Source organism: Acanthaster planci, linkage group LG01 (assembly GCF_054643075.1).
Source record: "Acanthaster planci isolate LZ-2023a linkage group LG01, COTS_SCS, whole genome shotgun sequence".
In the NCBI taxonomy this organism is placed as follows: domain Eukaryota; kingdom Metazoa; phylum Echinodermata; class Asteroidea; order Valvatida; family Acanthasteridae; genus Acanthaster; species Acanthaster planci.
In genome coordinates this window covers 6,720,242-6,736,944 of record NC_141777.1, presented here as the reverse complement: position 1 = coordinate 6,736,944, position 16,703 = coordinate 6,720,242, and the positions used below count along the sequence as shown (strand labels likewise).

Below are 16,703 nucleotides of genomic sequence, written 5' to 3'. Positions count from 1 at the left end.
CAGAAGGATGCAAAGACACAAAAACTTGCCGCTCAGTTTGGAAGTTGGGGAAATTGATCTGCGCCACAAAGCAACAAGATAGCGTTCCGAAATCTCAGATCAGAGGCAATACAGCATGAAAGGCCACAATGTTCATGTTACCTCATCTTCACACTGAGGGTCAAAGAACTAACATCTACAGTGTCTGTGTGTGCACAGGAATTCATCACCCTTCAGGCAGCAAAAATTTCATGAATAGGTCATGACGCAATCTCCTTAATTACACACCGTGATCAGGTCCAAGCATTTTGCTCCGATGAATTTTTCTACAGTCAAGAGGCAGAATCCAAAGTCGCGGCCAGTTCACAGGCTGTGATGTCTGTGGTTGAATTGATGGTACATGTAACTGAGAACAAATTTTACCGATCCTTGGCTTTTGTCTCAACCTAATACTTGACTATTAAAACCAAGGTGGCTTAAATTGCTTCAAATGACTCTTCCATAATTGTACAAAGTTATATTTGTGAAATAGCCAACAGCTTATCTTGAACAATTACACGGTTAAACAAAGACCACTGACAGTCCATTTTGAACTATTTTATCTGGTCCTACATTGACTGGCTCTTTTTGACACAGACTGCAGACAAACTTTAATATGCACCAAAGTCCCCGACGCTTAATCACATAAGCAAGATATCATGCACGTATGTCTAAGGACTGACTTGCTTTTAAAGGGTTACAGAAATCGAAAACATTTAGTTCGCATGAAGTATTTAAATATAACAATAAATATGTAAACCATTTCAAAAACATCATGAATTTAATGTTTACCTCATTAATTGTGACCGCAAATGAATAAATATATCCTACATTTCCCTGCCCACAAAAAATCCCCTTTTCGCCGTTCGCCTTCCAAGGCTGATTGGACGACGTCATCGCCAGAACGATGCATGTACAGTGTACATGTACATAGCGCACCGTGCATGTACAATCGCACGCTTGCAATGGACCATGTTGTGTTTGATGTAAGCTTGACCAACAGGGCAAACACTGTTCCAGTTCAAGAAATACACAGTAGGACTTTATCTTTTAATTTCTTCCCTGATCTGAGACACTGTTTGCCTGTTTGCAGTGTTTCCCATGGTTATGTACTTACTGTTATTTTTAAATACTTCACATGAGCTAAATGTTTTCTATTTCTGTAACCCTTTAAGAAGCAAGGTATCATCGGTGCTACTGAATGTTTAATGTTCTACCAGTGAAACTGTTGCTTGTCTCAAGAAGGTCATAGGAAGAAACGAACACCAAAAACCAGTGTTACAACATTGGAATTGGCGCATGTGGATGTGTTCAAACTAGTCTACTGAATACTCAATCTCTACAAATGAGCCTATATCACTACTGTAGGTTTAACAAGTTGTTAGAAATGGACAACACAATGCAGCCTTTGTGAGTAAAACAAGAACATAGAATTAGGCTCTGAGACATCACTGTAACGGCTCTAATGACTGGTTGCGAGCAGTCCTGATTCCCGAGAATGACAGCAAGCAATGTGAGCTGAAGGGTAGGCAAGTGTTTTACTGCCTCCCTGCCAAGTAGAAGACACGCTGGAATGCATTGATGCCGTCACTTCACTTTGTCTGGAGAAGGCCATGTTCATCTCTCAAAACTCAGGAGTTAATCATTCCCACTGTTTCCTCTTCCATCCTTGGTAGTGTTTGGTTTTCTGTAGTCAGTGCAGACACTTCCTGCCATATCTAAATCCAAAGTATGTGCACTAACCAAAAAAAAATGACTTGACAAAACAAGCGAGCGGGACCATGTGTGAGTGACTTCTCAGTTCAGATAAGGAACGTACCATGTCTGTCTTGATTTCCTACAGGGAGCTGTTGTTTCATTCCCGACATGAAAACATGCCATTTCAAGAAGTGTGAAACTTGGCATCATCTATGTCACCTGAAGGCCAAAGGCAAATCCTTGCTTGGAAAAATGCCAATCGCCAATCATGATGTTATGTCCTCGCCATGAAATGCCATGATTCAAGTTCACACACTCACTACACACACAGGCAGACAACATACTTACATGTATGACCTTCAAGTTTTCTGGAAAATGAGTTACGATATTCCTCCTTCACAATGAGTACCCCATCACATGACATTTATTTCTACCATATGCATGAGTAGAACTAAAGAAGGTCGCAATATCAAGACACATCTCTTCCTGCCTGTCTCATGTACAGTGAAGCTTAACAGCAAGCTTAACAGTCAAGCAACAGCACCAATGACATTATCGTGATGTAATACAGACCAAATTTCTATATTTGACATTCACAATAATTTATCATGACACAAACAGAGGGCAAATAAGGATAAGGATTCAGAAGGATTAATAAGGATTTTGGTTCTCCCTTCAAAATCCCCCCACCAAAAAAACACCATCAAATGCAAGTTTTGTGCCATCCAACCAAACATGCAACAATGCATGCAAACATAATGTCTGTCAACAAGAGACAGAAACTGTGTCAGCCTGTTCGTTTTCAAATCCTGATATTTTCCTGGCAATGGGTCTTAGTAACCTCTACCCTATGCTTACAACACTTTGCAATCAGCAACTGTTCCAGGAGAAGTATTGTCGACTAGCAGTGTTCACGAAGGCTAACCGTGACCCAGCTATTGTGATGGTGACAGCGTCAGGTTGCTGAATGCCTACTCGGAAGCACACACACCTAATGTAATTTTCCTACACTTGCCTCTATTGCCATGCAAATGTCCAATTTCTTCCACTAGTGTGAGCACATTCAAGGGAGAAACTCGGCAAGAAAAACGCCAAAGAAATAAAGAAGGGAGAGGGGTGCGAGAGCTAGTGCTGGGCTGGGAGTATTGGAAGCAGACTGGAGAAAAAAAATTAATTTCACATGAATGGTGTGATCCAGACATTTGTTTGTGTGGGGGGGGAGAGAGAGGTATCAAAGGCGTGTAGAATGTTCTCTTCAGTGCACTGGACACGTCATACAAATGCTCCACAAATTACTTCTCCTTGCCATGGGAGATATTATCGATCAACCTATAACAAAGAAGTCACTTGATATCTGGCAGCAGATCAAAGGTACCGCCTGGTGACGGGTCTACTCTTCCCATCTGTGACTAATCAGATTTGAACCAAAATAATTTACAGTATTTGAGCACGCTCCTCAAGGAAGTTCCAAATTATCAGTTTTTCATCTAAAATCTACAGGCCAATTTTTATTCTCAACAAACAAACCAGAGCAAGATGTGGGGAACAAATAACAAAAGAAATACAAAGAAACCAACACTCTTACTGCCACAGATACCAGTAAATATAATACCAACTTGAGGACAATAGAACAAATATAACAACACTTACCCTTTTCTTCTCAGCAACAAGCAAACAAATTGCCTCTGATTCAAACTATATCATAATGAGAATGGAAGACATGGGATGGCAGAATGTACTTATCACATGAGTCATACATACCTGCAGGAAAAAAAATGGACAAACCAGAAGAAACAACATTTACATTAAGGGAAATGCTAGAATGCTTATTTCATAATTTGAAATTGACAGTCATGCTTGAAACTTTCATTTACAACACAGCTGGTATACATAGAGTAACCAAACTCATCCATTAGCTTCAGTTTGTTTAAGAATACAAAGTCTGGCCTGCTGTCAAATTTGTGTTCTTGAGAAGGTTTCTTCTTTCAAAATTTGTATTTCGAAGTCAAATTGACGTCTCTATTTGACACCAGATATATTGATCTGTATCTGCAAAATTGTGTAATGACACTCAGCAATGCCATCGGTCAATCAAATTGTGACATTTAACATAAATTTGGAAGAATGATAAAAGAATTCAATGTTCTGCAACTTTAAAAAGACAGACCTACTACTGAAGGATAAAGAACTTTTTTGAAGAGAGAAAAATTGACGACTCTCCAGTGAAGAATGGCACCAGAGTCGTTTAATGACACGCTGGGGACAACACAGGTATGAAATGTGGCTAAATGCTACGTCACTACCACCATTTATCATTCCAGCACACAACATTCACTCCTTCAACAACTTGGAGTCCAGCTATTTCAACAATGCTGAACTCAGACAGACCCTCAACCAGCACTGTCCCAAGTTAACTTCAGGGAATTAGGGATGTTGTCTCTTGAGGACCTGTAGGAGGAGGAGAAGGATTTTGTGGTGGCAAGAGGTACCAAAGAATTTCTCCTTGGGGAGGGTTATTTTTACTGCCATAATCTATCTTCACTCATCTCACTTTATTTCAAAACATTCTTGTAATAGCTTTCTTCTGCTGACTACCCTGAATTAGTAGGCAAATGTACATAACCGAAAATTTAAAATTTCCTATTACCTTTTCTATGTTCAATATTTTTTTTAAAAAAAGTGTTCTGCAAAGTTCTCTTTTTCAGTGACAACTTGTAACTGTTGTGAAAAGGTTACATTTGAGGGCAGCATAGATCAGTTCTTTTATGTGTCAACCATGACTTCAAATGCTTACCTCATTCAGTTTACCAAACCACATCCACATATCAGTTACTTTCAAAGGGCACTTACTCTTCCAGTGGAAGTCAAAATGTTTGAACTGACAATAACACCTTCGAACTTCATACAAAAAATTCCACAGGTCTGAGACAACTGAAAACAGCCATCTACATAACCTAGAACAGTTTTCTTGCTTTTTCTCCTAAAAAAATCTCCACTTCCATGTTTCATAAATGCGGTAAAATGATCATTGCAGGTATTTCCTTACTGATGTTATTCAGCTAGAGTGAAGTCTTTTTTTTTTACCTGAAAAGCAAATTTTGGAAACCAATCAGATCATTCAAACAAGTTATCGGACATTACTTCTTATATCATCAAAATTACAGTGAACAAAAAGGTTCAGATAGCAGAAAAAAGTCTTACAAAAAAGGCAAGCGTCAAGTAGTTTTAGAATTGACGAGTTTGCAATTTATTAATTATCAAGGTAGAAATCTGGTAGCATTCACCAGGGTATTTACCAAGCCACCTCTGATTTGTTGTGACACAAATTCATTACAATTTGGCCAATGTCCTCTGCACTACTTTCCACTCAACTATCAACCTTGGCACAAGTCTTCTTGAGTAAGTTTATGAAGGAAAACTCCTGATGGATGAAGGATTTTGTTCCCCATTGTTTCAATTACAAGGTAATAAAGCATGAATCACTAGTGTGTGCTTGCCATCTGCCTGTGAACATGTGCATACATCTGCTGATCACTACATAGTAAATTTCATGTTATAAAAAACAGGTTTGCAAAACTGAAAACATTTATAAATCACAACACTTAAACGGTGTCAATTACAAATTACCTGACAAAAGAATCTCTCAAGAAGAAAAAAATGGATTTCATCCACATCAAAAGAGAATTTTCATCAACTTTCAATTAAGGAAAAGACAAAACATAAATCTGGGTGCTTGGACAAGTAATGGTGCATTTTCATTGTCTGCTTAACAGATCACATGAAACTTACTTGAATACTTATTCCCCTCTAGGAACTGGAAACAATCTTTAAGTGTTGTCATAAAGTTATAATAAGCTATAAAGTGTCCATGTTGAAAATCCATTTCCAGCAAACAAAGCGACATCTTTCAGCAATGCATTTGTCACATGGAGAATGTTTAAAGAGCAGGCAATCTGGACACAGTACACCCCCCAATCTTTCAATGGTACAGGCCTAAATTACATGTTCTTCCTCAGCAAAGAGTGCTTAGTAGATAATGCATATAATATCTGAATACAGATGAGCTAGGCATACATGCAGCTAGCTATACTTGTGACACCCTCCAGTCAACAGCGTAGTCAGTAGCTGGTACATCCTAACACTAGGTGGCGCTACAATACCATGGCTATTATTTAACCATTCCTTCCTCCATGACCATAGGGACACTTAATGTTTACAGCAATCAGTCCTTAGTGAGAACAAACTATAACAACAACAATGACTTAGAAAACAAGAGGACAAGTTTAGTTTGTACAAATGAACAAGGATATTAAATCAACTTTTCCAGTAAAAACACATTAACTTGTATACCCCACTTCCTGTGGCAAACTTAATCAAAAGGGTTGGAAAAAATTTTCCATTTCAATTAAGAGTATTAGAGTATTCTATTTTGGGATATACAGAGAGGTAAATGAAGGGTAAGATTCATTTGACAATTAAACTTTGCTATTTCTCAAAACAAATGACAAAGTATAGCCTTTATGATCTCTTCTCTTGCATAACAGGAAGGACAAAGACATCCAAAAAAAAAAATCTGGGGGGAGGGGCCAGAAGAGAGGAAAGAAGCACAAAGAAGAAGCAATTTCACCACAGCAGTATACATTACAGAGCTGCTCAATCATGAGCCACATTGACAGAACTCCTTACAAAGGTGCTAACCCAAACTGCCTTCCTTTCTCTAGCCTAATGAATTCAATAAAGCGTTGTTGTCTGTGTGAAGTGTGTACGGGAGACCTCCCCCCCTGACATGTTTACTTGCAGCCTGCACCTGGCATTTAGTACATACACACACCGCAAATTTGTATTTGTTTATGAAATTGGAATCTGAAAATGGGTCGTGCAAAACGTGTACACAGTGGGACGAAAGTGGGCAAATTTCATTCCACAATTCCATTGTGGTGAAGGAGGAGAGTGCTATACTTTGGCTTCACAACTTTTTTTTTTTCATCCTGGAAATTAATTCTATCCGTGAAGCAGTGATCCACATGAGATGGAAATCTTTAGAAAGGAGAATTTAATCTAGGCAATGGCATACTCTTTCTAAAGCATCAATGAGAACAAGGAATAAGGTTATCCTGGGAGGGAAAAGACCCAGGGATAAGGGTTGCAATAATCTCAAGCTTTAATGAACATTTAAATCTAAAAAAAAAACCTGCTCAGGAAATCTGCAGTAAAAAATAAACGTGTGACCAAGAACAAAAAAAAAATGACTCAAAAGATGTAAAACAGCCTGATCAAAACCTATGAAATGACAAATTGATTACACATGACATGAAGTTTAAAATCAATACAATTATGATTTGTAAAGGTCCATACATGCATCCAACGGCTTCATCCGTAAGTTTGAAAATTAACAAGAATTTGTGATTATTAAGCATCCAACAGACTTCAAGAAGACTGAATCTGTGATTCATGGCTCCTGTATGTCAATCTGTCAGTCCACTCAGAAAAGGGCAACTTTTTTTGCCTGCTTTAATGTAACTGTGTGGTTGAAAAATCGTGAGTTTATCAAGCTCTGTCATTATCCTGTCATTACCAGATACTACTGTACACAAGCGTGAAGCCTGGAGGTAATTTATTGCAGAGAGTTGAACGTGTACGCACTTCACCGACCAGAACACGACACTAACATAGCTCTGGCACAGACTCGTACACAGAAGACTAGTGAGACGGCAACATCCCCTCACCTCCACTAGCCCTAAAAAGAAAAGAAACATCCTACGAATGCTGCGCCAATTATTTCTATGTTTATTTGGAAAATTTGAGTAGGCAAATGCTGACACTGGCCTCAGGCAGGACATGACAAAAATGACTTTATACATCAACAAACATTCAGTCTCTAGATGTTTATTTTCTTAAATCATGTTTTGAGAGGCATCGACTCCAATTGAAAAAAAAAAATCAGATGCAAAACAACAAAGCATGTCAGCAGTCAAGACTACTGCACTTTGTTTCACTTAAAAAAAAGGACATAGGTTTGCTGAACAAAAAAATGGGGGAAAACCTGCAAAATTAATTAAAAGAAAATAGACCTTAGCACAGTCCAAACACTTTGCTTCTACATGTAATTAATTATAGGTACTTCAGATTAATTTTGCTAACACAAGGAAACAATTCTTTTACAAAAAAACCCAGCATAGACATGTAAATTGTTTCAGCAAAATGGAACAAAAAGCAACAAGAAACGTGGTCCAAACCACTCATCTGACAATTAATTGAAGTCCCAATTCAGAAATTTGTTTCACACAGAATTTATAATGCAATTTACATTCGATGTCAATTCACTGAGGCTGTTGAAGCAGCCAGTCCAAGCCGCAAATTATCTCAGTAAACATTGGCTTAGAATGATTAGGCATTGCTTACCTACCAACACAACCCCCTTCCCCTCCAAAAACAGCCAAGATGCAGGCCCAGCACTAGCCACAAAATTCAATTAGTCATGTGCCAATGTATCCGTTAGGCTGACACGTGTCCCAGAGATTTCACCATAGATGCGTATTAATTTGCCACTCGTTCGGACGCCTTTTGCCGCAGTGCTGTTAGAAATATGAACTCTATCCCTAGCAGTCCCATTGGTTAATCAAGGCGCAAACTGTGAATCTTAATTATCGCTCAACCTCGACTGAAATGCGTAGCACATTGGTCTCTGTGATTGTGCCTGTCACATTTCATGCTTTGTGCATGTAGCTTTTGGGCATTAGTGTTCACCAAATGGCAGGATTTATCGCAAGGTGCAAAACCAGAGTTCCCTTCCCCCATCGGCAAAACTACGGTATGTCTGGCATTTCACATGTGCAACGTGTTGCCAGCAACACCCATGTCATTTTTTCACACTTAGGAATGGAGGTCCACGTGAAGATTTTTGAGTGACAGAAGATGGTCTGATAAACATGGCACATACTAAACCAGTGTGCTACCAAGATTTTCAGACACTGCATTTGAATGAAAATAACTCCAGAAAAAGCAGAAATTTCCTGAGGATCTTTCACCAATTCTTCTACTTCTGTGAATCTTGTTTTTGTGTAGGAAAAAAAATACTTTTAGTAAAGGCAGAATAATGAACAGGCCTTCAAGAAAACGGTGAAAGAGCTTGTGTTGATATGAGTTTCATGTCTACAAATTCAAGGCAAAATTAAGGAGAAAAAGGAGAGGGAAGCTTCACCCTAATCCCCTTAGGAATATGTAACATCATACTCAAATTGGAGAATTGAGGACTGTTAGGGTTAAGGTAACACCAGATATAAGTTTTGATAGGGTGCTTTAAAAAATTAGTAAGAAAATTGGGGGGGGGGGATAAATCAATTTGAGCAAAGGGCAGAGAGAATTGACAAAGGTGTGATTTGAACCTTCAAATGCTGCACCAACGCTCAATAATGGAAATATCTCGTTGTCCACCAAATGCTCAAAGGACAAGGAAATCAGAGCTCATTTACTTCACACACACACAATGTGACATAACTTTTGGACATCGACCATTTTCTTACCACTTTTGGTATTTGTGAAATTGTCCCACCAAGATATGTTCAGACAAGTTGTCCACAATTAATGTTAAGGGTCAAGTCCCATAAGCGAAGTCCTGTTGTCTTTACTATAGTTCTTGTGCTTAAGACATTTACATGTAAGACATTTACATGTAAACTATGAGAGTGTGTTTTCGTGTGGCTCTGGTATACATGTATGCTCAATTAACAGCTAAAAATGACAAAATGATGCTGTGTTAGTAAAACTTCTCGGACTTTTGGGGCCTAATTTCACGCTCTGTGTACACATACATGTGACACTGGGATATTCCCTGAATTACAATACCAGAAACAGCAGTTGCCGTGAGAATGCTTAGGCTTTGAATGCATTGATTTCCATGGACCACTTCTGCAAAGAAAATGTGGACGTTGATAGTACTGCTTGGTGAAAAATGACGTCATGGTGGATAAGAAAGAGGTCTGGATATCAGCAGTGAAAAAATCTATCTATTAATGTAAAAAAAATGCACTATTGGCTTGATGACCAAGGGCAATAACGGCAAAAGGCACTTTGATCTTTGTCAAAAACACTCTGCACATTGTGACTTGATCCTGCAAAATGAGTCCAAAAAATGTAGCACCAAGCATGATAAAGAGCACCTGAGCTCTCTTTTGTTTTGATCCGTTTGGCATGAAATTTGAATTCCTTTGAATTTCCACTCTGCAAAGTTTTTCCAAAGCCTGTAAATCAAAAGCTCTGTTGACTTGTGACTTTTTTTTCAGGTTAGGTCAAAATTTTTCTCAAAACTATCTTCACTGAATCCATTTAAATGGCACAACAAAAATTCTCTGAAACAAACAAAGCCATATCCTTGATGCTACTGGTCAATATTCAGGCATGTAACATTCTGCAAACACAGAAAAAAACAGATGTTAACCCACTCCAGAGCAGGAAGCAACACAGCAGAGTCAACATTAACCTCGCCACTCTCTTGTTTCCAGATGGTGCAAAGCCTTCTAAACATGTACGAAAGAAACAGATTGAGAAACCAGGAAAGACAAAGAGTGAAAACGTCTAATGTTAATACACGACGGTACAAAAATCTTACACAAATGATTCACACAATCAATACTACGCAAAGGTGTGTAAGCCTGTCAGACACATTTGCTGACTTCTTCCTTCCTTCTGTTAAAATATTCCCACAGGTACCGTCAGAAAAATTAATTCATTTAGTTCATCTTGCTAGTTTGCATCACAAAAATGCCAACAGATCATTTTGATCTTTTAAAGCAAAAAAAAAAAAATTAAGATTAAAAAGACGCTTTAAAAAAAAAACGTTGACTGTGATAGTATAGCAGATCAATGTTTCCCAGATGGTGGCTTTTGAAAGTCTTTTTTTTTAAATTCATACAGGAGACACTCAAGAAACATCCTGATCTGAACCATGCAAACTGGAGTAGGAACCTGCATCAATGTATTGATTCATGTACCCATTAAGGCACATGGCACTACCACAACTCCCAACAGTCAACCGATGAGTCACTTGCAAGAGGGACAAACAATTCCCAACTGGGACCTAGACTGCAAATGGGTTGCACTAATTGAGAGGAACTATAATTGAGAATGAAGGTTTCAATCTCTGTGTTCCTGTTTTGTATTCCGCAGACGGCTGTCTCCAACCTCTCTGCCTTTCACAGCCTCCAAAAATAAATTTAACTGAAGACAGTACAGATGTAATTCATCATAATATTTTTAAAGGAAAACAACTTGAAAAATTGGTTTCCCTCCTTTACTAAAATCATATTTCACACTTCATAGTACAGAATAATTGTCCTAAAATTGCCTTATTTGTTCCGTTCTTTTTGTTAAGTACTGAAAAGATTAAGTCTTCTCAGCAAGTGAAACTTTCATTTTGGCACTTCTACTTGTCTGTTTTGTTTCATACTAACCTAAATTTAGGCTCTAAATGAAAATATGGGCAGGAATTCTTTTCTTTTTTTTACTGAGGTATCACTTCTGGTATTCGGGAAACTCTGAGACGCAATTGCCAGAAATTCACTGCTAGAGAGAGCACAAAGGCAACTGACAAAAAATCTGACAAGGACTTTCAGGGGAGAGGGGGTAAATACAAATTATCAAATTTTGAAGACTAAAAACTAAGTTTCAGAGACCAAAAGTGAGACAAGTTCATTCCCAAAAACCTGTTAACAGACAGACTTTTAAAATAAGACGGACAATGACTTACAGGTACCTTCAGGGAAAGCATTCACTCTGCTGTATATTCACATTAATTACACATATCTATAAATTAATCTCCCATCTCATTTCAAAGATATTCCCATGATGAAAACTATTCTCAGCAAATTCAGTAACCAATAAATTCCAAACAAAAGTCCCAATGGATCCACCATTCATGGTCATCAAATACACCAGAAAATGAAATTCCCTAAATCAGTAGTCAGATTTAAAATAATTCAACAAAATATATCTTAATGGAAATAAAGCTCTTTAAACTTCAACACTTTTCTGTTGCTCTTGAAAAAAAATCTCTGGATGGAAAAACCGCATTCAAATTATTTTTAATTGGCATTTAATATGTTCTCACAAGAGGGCGCCACATCTATCTACTTGAGTTCAAGAGAAATCATCACAACATGCAGAAGTTCACAGCTAGCTCTGAACAACAGAGGGCGACGTTTTGCCTGTGTATTAAAGAGGAGAAGTGAGGAACATTTTTTTTCTGATTAGACAACAGTTTTGTGTGTACTTCATAACTTCTTTGATAATTTAATGCCCACACCCCATAAAACATCCGCCATCAAATATACTACACGTTCCTCTGTACTTTTGGTTTCTTTTTAGATGAAAGAATGTATTTTAATCCAATGGTTTCTGCTCAGTAATGCATTAAGCCGCAGAATTTGTACACTTATTAATTTATATTATTTCAGTCACAGATATTCTCAAATATGCAATAAGATTTTCTGCCCATTCCTAGTGTCTACATGTCCCTTGTTACGATCACTCAAACCATCAAAGTCTCCTTTCATTGTTTATTGGCTCCTTACAAAATACCCTAAACTAAACAAATTCCAACCTTTAGCAAAAACAAATTTTTAACTTGTCTCCATCTAGCCAGTACTAACCAACATCGTCAACATGACGTGTCTCCCCTCAACCTCAGGTCTACCGTTACTGAATGACAAACATAGACATTTTCCCTTCCCCATTCTTGCCTAGCCAACAAGCAGGCCCCAGTCATGTTTGCCTGCATACATTGACCAAAATCTCACAAACCAATCAACCACATTTTCAAGTTCCTCCCAAATAGACCCAGGCCAAGTTGACAAACATGAGAAAATATCGTCTTTCTTTGGTCTAACGACTCTGTCTTGTTCGTTATTTTTTCTGTTCCTAAAAAAAAAAAAAAAAAAATTGCAGCCTCTTCCATTTCAGTATTCTTATTTCTGTCACGGACGGTCTTGTTAGTGGCAAAGATTCGTGTGGACAATCAGCGTTTCTATTCAAACATGATTTGACAAATGACGACAAGTATAAATTGACCACTATAAATGTATTTTGGAGTCATCGACTGTCTACTTTGGCTGAAATACCAGTAAGGAAGGTCCAATTTCTTTTTTTATCTTGCTCATTTCTCTCTTTGTTCGTATTATGAGGAAGACAATTATACACAGGAGAGCAATGTTCTGTGTGCATAAATCAACTTACTCTATCCTCACCTCCAATTGAAGACAACCAGTCAAGGTTATAATTTGACCATACAAAAAGCAGCCACAGAAATATGACATAAAACCAGACTTTTCCATTCCGGTGAGCCATATTTGCCCTTTTGCACTTTCCTTGTTTCTTAGACCAAAAGAAAAGATATCCTTTTCAAAATATTTGATAAAAAGCTATTTGGTTTTTGTTACAGAAAAAAGAAGTAATGTTTTGTTTTATTCATGTAAGCGTCAGGCTAACAATTTTTGAAAAGGCATTATCAACCAATATGGAACAAGCTTCCAGCTTCAGTTGTGGCTTTTAAATTTATAAAGAATTTTTTTACAGATTTTATATTCAATGACAGTAGACATACCGTAAAATTATATGCAGTCATCACTGGTGTCGTGAGCACAACTCATCAATTCCATGGTTACATAAAGCTACATGTACATGTAACTGTAAAAAAGAAAGTCACTGGATAGCCACTTTGAATGACTACTGAAAATAAATCACCAGTCTAACACTAGAGGGCGTATTTCTCCACCACACACATGAAAACATTCGGAGATTATTTACAGATCTTCCACTCACATACAAAGAAGGTTGACTTAGGAAGTATTTGTTCAAACATGTTCAGATATGCAACACACGACTATATCTTGTAATAAGGATTAGAGTTGGTATCCAATTCACATCCTCCATCAAGGACACCTGCCAGTTCTTTGTTGCCTTTTCCAAAAGGTGAGAGGATGAAGCAAGAACCTGTTCCCAACCCTAGATCCCAGACACCCTTACTGCAAAACGAGGTCACTGAGGAGCAAGGTAAAGACTACACCAGGGCAACAACCATGCCACTAGCAAACATCACCCTGAGTCATAGCCTGGCCTAAGGCAACATCAGCCTGGGTCTCCCAATAACCACCAGAAATCTGGCCTTCTTCATATCAGACTACAGATTGATGAGTTACACGTGACACTCCGCCCAAGAAAAAGAAAAAAAGGAAATCCTCATCAAACCAGAGTCTGATCTTCATCCCTGTGAAATTCATTATGAAACAACTGCAGGTGGCATTAATGAGTCGACCCAGATTTTGACCTTCACCTTTCCTTCCATCATTCCGTGTTTGGAGCTCAATCATTTCAGTTGGAAGCTGATATATTAAAAAAGAATTATCATAATTGGAGAGGGTTTGGTTGGGCAAACGGCCCAGACAGCCAACAAACTGACAATTTGAACACACAGGAATCTATAACAGAAGATGAAGACAAGTCGGCATAGAACAAACACTGCTTTACTGCTTGCCAAGGCTCACTGCAGGGTTCTTATCTATACAATTGAGGTATCCACCCTTTCTGTAAACATCCATTCAAAGACGTCATGAACCTACTCCAAAAACTTGAATGCAACTTGAGTGGGATTCAGACACTACCCCTCTCTTGTGCAACTGTCAAAAAATAAAACCTCAACTGTATAAATCAAATGATTATCTTCACGCCACTCATAAAAACAATTATTATTTCATGAAGGACCAAGATGAGGCACACATAGCGGATCATTTCCATCACACTTTTTAATTGTATCATTTTCATTCCAGAAATTCTACCAAAGCTACACACATTTGGGAAAAAAAGCAATTCTTTACTACAAGCTTCTTCAGAACCAAGATGAACAGCTGAATTGCATGATTTTTATCGACAGGCAATTTCTGTTGGCGCCGTCATGCTTCTAAAATGATGTTATCTGAGAGAAAAAATGTCTTACTTAATAAAACCACTCTCCAGAAACATTTGTACAATGTCAGGACTCTGAAAAACAAGTCTATCTAATGGCAGACACATACAGTGGAATGAAGCGAGTTTCAAACCAAGTCTAAGAAATGACAAAAATCTATGCTAATGCCTGATCGTGGAAACAGTGTTAGATCAGGGCTCAAATCTTTGATAATGATATTTCCCTCAGCTGCTAATGTCATCAGGAAGAGCATTTTTTAATATGTCTGCCTTACTGCAGGAAGTGGAGAGGAAGTGAGGATCATTATAGAATGATCCCAGTGCTGGGCGTTATGTGCGGCACAGGAAAAGTTGCCGATTACATCATCATTTTATGTGGTTGTTACATCCGGCAAACCATTAGCAATGTGCATGTCATGTCAAAATGTAACATATCACCCTTTCTTCAAAGTCACATATTCCTTCCGCACAAGTTTACACTAGTTCTCATGTTTTTTTTAACATCATCGCACCAGAAACTTTACAATAACTGTGCATCTCAAATGCAGAGAATTTTGAACATTACTCTTACAAATGGCTGACACGGCTTCAGTCTGCACCTCACGGCAAAACAACAGTATATCCCTGAGGATGCAAAACCAATGGCTTAAACTTAAAGTGTGGGCTGTGGACAAAGTGTAAACTAGTCAACCAGGTGTCAGTTGTACGGTTGTCATTGGCAGGTGGGTACTCACACTTGGTCTTCAAGTCTCAGTGAAACAGTGCCCTCTACGTTCATGCAGGGAGGGATAACAAAAACAAGACTTTGGGTAAATATGAATAAATGCTACCCCAGAGACCCCTTGCATTACAACATCTGCAGCCCATGAACCCTTTCCAAAATGTTTCCTTAATGTGACTGATGGACTTGTCTGCTTATAGGTCACACGATCCCTGTCCAAGGCTCTTCTTGTTATCCGAATAATGGCTACATCCTGGCTTTAAGGACTCAATAACGTGAAGCATCATCAGGAGAGTCCAGACCTCACTGGAGACTGGCTCGATATGCTACATGTCCGAAAGGAAGTAACCAGTAACCAGTTGCCAGGGCTCAGCTGACAAGGAAAAGACAATCATTACCTATCATCTGCACCTCTTGAGCCCATGAAGAGCCCTGGCCTAGTCATCAAACCACTGTCATCATCCCTTTTCAGGCTTGGCTATCCACAGATTGACAGAGCTAATCAGCTGGGGATGGCGGAAGATGGTCCTCAAACTGCTTATATGCTGGAAAGGCCAGGCCTGATATTGATTACACTCATTGATTCAGTGAGTATCATTTCCAGCCAATGTGGTAGAAGGATCAGTATTGAGTGGATATGGAAGTATTCATAATGTACATGTACATACCTTTAGGTTTTGTAGATGCCTTGAAAAATCGAACAGAATCTAACAGCAAAGCATAGAGACAGCTGAATCCAATCAACAGTAAAGTATAGAGCCCACTGAACCCAACAAGATCAACACCAAGTCACAGCAATAACACAGTCTCGTCTTTCTTATCAATGAAAATTTATACAATTGTTCTACGTTTGAAACTGATGGATTCAGCAAGTACAGGTTTTCAACTTTTAACCCTGAGAAAGTGTGCAATAAAAAACTTTAAGAGTGGATGAAAAGTGTCCCTCTAAACTGCTCTTGCAGTTAGGACATTTATTTGTTGCTATTAACATTGATTTGAACATTGATTGACACTTTCATTATCTACACATGTATGATATCCACTATCTAGTAAATGTCAGATGAGCCAAATCCTAAAACATAGTCACATCCACAAATGCCAACCGAATTCATATAACAGAGACATCTGGTCAAATATGAATTGCAAAACCTAAACCACACCAAACATCCTCACAGCCTAAAGGCAAAGCAGAACATGGTCACCAGAATGTCAGCCATGGGCAATGAAGGCAACAGTACGACAGGCTAACTAATACTGAACACAAGAGGGGGCACTTCCTTTCTAGTAGTTATTCAAGACCAATGCAGTACAT

At 38.4% G+C, this 16,703-nt stretch overlaps 1 protein-coding gene across 13 annotated transcripts in view; it reads right to left on the bottom strand.

Moving 5' to 3' along the window:
• Window positions 1–16,703, bottom strand: part of LOC110988624 (vitamin D3 receptor B-like) — a 233,606-nt gene that overhangs the window by 69,230 nt on the left and 147,673 nt on the right. The window contains exon 4 of one of the 13 annotated variants that reach the window (XM_022252374.2): window positions 3,367–3,477. The exons of the other annotated variants lie outside the window; for them this stretch is intronic. The gene's annotated coding sequence lies outside the window, so the exon portion shown is untranslated. The remainder of the gene's footprint in view (window positions 1–3,366; window positions 3,478–16,703) is intronic. 13 annotated transcript variants of the gene reach the window in all.